Below are 5,732 nucleotides of genomic sequence, written 5' to 3'. Positions count from 1 at the left end.
AAAAGCTACTAGGGCCTCTGCATCCGGACAGTCGATGATCTGATTTTTCTTTGTTAGGAACCGTGTCGAGAATTGCCTGGCCGATTCCTCTGGCTGCTGAATTATGTGTTCAAGTCATCGGCATCCGGTGGTCGCACATAAGTGCCCTGGAAGTTGCCGAGGAATGCGGTTTCCAGATCTTCCCAACAGCCAATGGACTATGCTGGCAAGCTGTTGAGCCAATGTCGAACTGGTCCTTTGAGCTTGAGTGGGAGGTATTTGATGGCGTGTAGATCGTCACCGCAGGCCATGTGGATGTGCAGGAGGAAATCCTCGATCCATACCGCAGGATTTGTTGTGCTGTCGTATGATTCGATATTTACGGGTTTGAAACCCTCTGGGATTTGGTGATCCATTACTTCGTCTGTGAAGCATAGGTGGTGTGCGGCGCCTCTGTACTGGGCTATATCGCGAAGCAGCTCAAATGAGTCTTGCCTGCTGTGTTCGGCCCGGCCGGATTTACTTTTACTATATGCGGCGTGACGGTTATCATCTCGCATAGTGGCGCGCCCTCGTGATCTGTAGATTGATCTTGCGTGCATTGCTTTGTCCTCCAATACGTCTCGCAGGTCTTGCGTATTTCCCCATGCCTTGACATTTTTATTTGAGTGGCGTCGGAGTGCGGGCTGAGCTTTTGGCTGAAATGCGTCTCTATCGCGGCCACGAGGTGGCCGATCAGCCGCGTCATACACTGGAGATGTAGGTTTTGGTGCTTCCTCCTCCAGTCGGGGTAGCAACCTGCGCTTTGGGTAACTCTTGGAGGGACGTTCGATTTTATATTCCTGGGCCGCAAGGACTTCAGTCCATTTGTCGGCTAGCAAATCTTGATCAGCTTGAAGCTGTTGTTGCTTTTTCTTAAGGCTATTTTGTTGGGGAACGTAGTAATTTCAAAAAAATTCCTACGCACACGCAAGATCATGGTGATGCATAGCAACGAGAGGGGAGAGTGTGATCTACGTACCCTTGTAGACCGACAGCGGAAGCGTTAGCACAACGCGGTTGATGTAGTCGTACGTCTTCACGACCCGACCGATCAAGCACTGAAACTACGGCACCTCCGAGTTTTAGCACACGTTCAGCTCGATGATGATCCCCGGACTCCGATCCAGCAAAGTGTCAGGGAAGAGTTCCGTCAGCACGACGGCGTGGTGACGATCTTGATGCACTACCGTCGCAGGGCTTCGCCTAAGCACCGCTACAATATTATCGAGGATTATGGTGGAAGGGGGCACCGCACACGGCTAAGAATATGATCAGGTGTATCAACTTGTGTGTCTAGGGGTGCCCCCTGCCCCCGTATATAAAGGAGCAAGGGGAGGAGGCCGGCCGGCCCCTATGGCGTGCCAAGGAGGAGTCCTCCTCCTAGTAGGAGTAGGACTCCTACTAGGAGGGGGAAAGAAGTGGGGAGGGAGAAGGAAAGGGGGGCGCTGCCTCCCTCTCCTAGTCCAATTCGGACCAGGGGGGAGGAGGCGCGCGGCCCACCCTGGCTGCCCCTCTCTCTCTCTCTACTAAGGCCCATATGGCCCATTACTTCTCCCCGGGGTGTTCCGGTAACCCTCTGGCTCTCCGGTTTTCTCCAAAATCACCCGGAACACATCTGGTGTCCGAATATAGCCGTCCAATATATCAATCTTTATGTCTCGACCATTTCGAGACTCCTCGTTATGTCCGTGATCACATCCGGGACTCCGAATAACTTTGGTACATCAAAACTCATAAACTCATAATATAACTGTCATCGAAACCTTAAGCGTGCGGACCCTACGGGTTCGAGAACAATGTAGACATGACCGAGACACGTCTCCGGTCAATAACCAATAGCGGAACCTGGATGCTCATATTTGCTCCTACATATTCTACGAAGATCTTTATCGGTCAGACCGCATAACAACATACGTTGTTCCCTTTGTCATCGGTATGTTACTTGCCTGAGATTCCATCGTCGGTATCTCAATACCTAGTTCAATCTCATTACCGGCAAGTCTCTTTACTCGTTTCATAATACATCATCTCGCAACTAACTCATTAGTTGTAATGCTTGCAAGGCTTATGTGATGTGCATTACCGAGAGGGCCCAGAGATACCTCTCCGACAATCGGAGTGACAAATCCTAATCTTGAAATACGCCAACCCAACATTCACCTTTAGAGACACCTGTAGAGCTCTTTTATAATCCCCCAGTTACGTTGTGACATTTGGTAGCACACAAAGTGTTGCTCTGGTAAACGGGGGTTGCATAATCTCATAGTCATAGGAACATGTATAAGTAATGAAGAAAGCAATAGCAACACACTAAATGATCGGGTGCTAAGCTAATGGAATGGGTCATGTCAATCACATCATTCTCCTAATGATGTGATCCCATTAATCAAATGACAACACATGTCTATGGTTAGGAAACATAACCATCTTCGATTAACGAGCTAGTCAAGTAGAGGCATACTAGTGACGTTTGGTTTGTCTATGTATTTACACAAGTATTATGTTTCCAGATAATACAATTCTAGCATGAATAATAAACATTTATCATGATATAAGGAAATACAATAATAATATTATTATTGCCTCTAGGGCATATTTCCTTCAGTCTCCCACTTGCACTAGAGTCAATAATCTAGATTACACAGTAATGATTCTAACACCCATGGAGCTTTGGTGTTGATCATGTTTTGCTCGTGGAAGAGGCTTAGTCAACGGGTCTGCTACATTCAGATCCGTATGTATCTTGCAAATCTCAATGTCTCCCACCTGGACTAGATCCCGGATGGAATTGAAGCATCTCTTGATGTGCGTGGTTCTCTTGTGAAATCTGGATTCCTTTGCCAAGGGAATTGCACCAGTATTGTCACAAAAGATTTCATTGGACCCGATGCACTAGGTATGACACCTAGATCGGATATGAACTCCTTCATCCAGACTCCTTCGTTTGCTACTTCCGAAGCAGCTATGTACTCTGCTTCACATGTAGATCCCGCCACAACGCTTTGTTTAGAACTGCACCAACTAACAGCTCCACCGTGTGATGTAAACACGTATCCGGTTTGCGATTTAGAATCGTCCAGATCAGTCTCAATGCTTGCATCAACGTAACCATTTACGATAAGCTCTTTGTCACCTCCATATATGAGAAACATATCCTTAGTCCTTTTTAGGTATTTCAGGATGTTCTTGACCGCTGTCCAGTGATGCACTCCTGGATTACTTTGGTACCTCCCTGCTAGACTTATAGCAAGACACACATCAGGTCTGGTACATAGCATTGCATACATGATAGAGCCTATGGCTGAAGCATAGGGAACATCTTTCATTTTCTCTCCATCTTCTGCATTGGTCGGACTTTGAGTCTTACTAAATTTCACACCTTGTAACACAGGCAAGAATCCTTTCTTTGCTTGATCAATTTTGAACTTTTTCAAAACTTTGTCAAGGTATGTGCTTTGTGAAAGTCCAAATAAGCGTCTCGATCTGTCTCTATAGATCTTGATGCCCAATATGTAGGCAGCTTCACCGAGGTCTTTCATTGAAAAACTTTTATTCAAGTATCCTTTTATGCTATCCAGAAATTCTATATCATTTCCGATTAGTAATATGTCATCTACATATAATATCAGAAATGCTACAGAGCTCCCACTCACTTTCTTGTAAATACATGCTTCTCCAAAATTCTGTATAAAACCAAATGCTTTGATCACACTATCAAAGCGTTTATTCCAACTCCGAGAGGCTTGCACCAGTCCATAAATGGATCGCTGGAGCTTGCACACTTTGTTAGCTCCCTTTGGATCAACAAAACCTTCTAGCTGCATCATATACAACTCTTCTTACAGAAATCCATTCAGGAATGCAGTTTTGACATCCATTTGCCAAATTTAATAATCATAGAATGCGGCAATTGCTAACATGATTCGGACAGACTTAAGCATCGCTACGGGTGAGAAGGTCTCATTGTAGTCAATCCCTTGAACTTGCCGAAAACCTTTTGCGACAAGTCGAGCTTTGTAGGTAGTAACATTACCGTCAGCGTCAGTCTTCTTCTTGAAGATCCATTTATTCTCAATCGCTTGCCGATCATTGGGCAAGTCAACCAAAGTCCATACTTTGTTCTCATACATGGATCCCATCTCAGATTTCATTGCTTCAAGCCATTTTGCGGAATCTGGGCTCACCATCGCTTCTTCATAGTTCGTAGGTTCATCATGATCTAGTAGCATGACTTCCAGAATAGGATTACCGTACCACTCTGGCGCGGATCTTACTCTGGTTGATCTACGAGGTTCAGTAGTATCTTGTTCTGAAGTTTCATGATCATTATCATTAGCTTCCTCACTAATTGTTGTAGGTGTCACAGAAACTGGTTTCTGTGATGTACTACTTTCCAATAAGGGAGCAGGTACAGTTACCTCGTCAAGTTCTACTTTCCTCCCACTCACTTCTTTCGAGAGAAACTCCTTCTAGAAAATTTCCGAATTTAGCAACAAAAGTCTTGCCTTCAGATCTGTGATAGAAGGTGTATCCAATAGTTTCCTTTGGATATCCTATGAAGACACATTTCTCCGATTTGGGTTCGAGCTTATCAGGTTGAAGCTTTTTCACATAAGCATCGCAGCCCCAAAACTTTGGTTTCTTGCCAAACCACAGTTCATAAGGCGTCGTCTCAATGGATTTTGATGGTGCCCTATTTAACGTGAATGCGGCCGTCTCTAGAGCATATCCCCAAAACGATAGCGGTAAATCAGTAAGAGACATCATAGATCACACCATATCCAGTAAAGTACGATTACGACATTCGGACACACCATTACGCTGTGGTGTTCCGGGTGGCGTGAGTTGCGAAACTATTCCACATTGTTTCAAATGTACACCAAACTCGTAACTCAAATATTCTCCTCCACGATCAGATCGTAGGAATTTTATTTTCTTGTTACGATGATTTTCAACTTCACTCTGAAATTCTTTGAACTTATCAAACGTTTCAGACTTATGTTTCATTAAGTAGATATACCCATATCTGCTTAAGTCATCTGTGAAGGTGAGAAAATAACGATATCCGGCACGAGCCTCAACATTCATCGGACCACATACATCTGTATGTATGATTTCCAAAAAATCTGTTGCTCTCTCCATAGTACCAGAGAACGGTGTTTTTGTCATCTTACCCATAAGGCACGGTTCAGAAGTACCAAGTGATTCATAATCAAGTAGTTCCAAAAGCCCATCAGTATGGAGTTTCTTCATGCACTTTACACCGATATGACCCAAACGGCAGTGCCACAAATAAGTTGCACTCTCATTATCAACTCTGCATCTTTTGGCTTCAACATTATAAATATGTGTGTCACTACTATCGAGATTTAATAAGAATAGCCACTCTTTAAGGGTGCATGACCATAAAAGATATTACTCATATAAATAGAACAACCATTATTCTCTGATTTAAATGGATAACCGTCTCGCATCAAACAAGATCCAGATATAATGTTCATGCTTAACGCTGGCACCAAATAACAATTATTTAGGTCTAATACTAATCCCGAAGATAGATGTAGAGGTAGCGTGCCGACTGCGATCACATCTACTTTGGAACCATTTCCCACGCGCATCGTCACCTCGTCCTTAGCCAATCTTCGCTTAATCCGTAGTCCCTGTTTCGAGTTGCAAATATTAGCAACAGAACCAGTATCAAATACCCAGGT

Source organism: Triticum aestivum, chromosome 3A, assembly GCF_018294505.1.
Source record: "Triticum aestivum cultivar Chinese Spring chromosome 3A, IWGSC CS RefSeq v2.1, whole genome shotgun sequence".
In the NCBI taxonomy this organism is placed as follows: domain Eukaryota; kingdom Viridiplantae; phylum Streptophyta; class Magnoliopsida; order Poales; family Poaceae; genus Triticum; species Triticum aestivum.
This window is presented reverse-complemented; position numbering follows the sequence as displayed.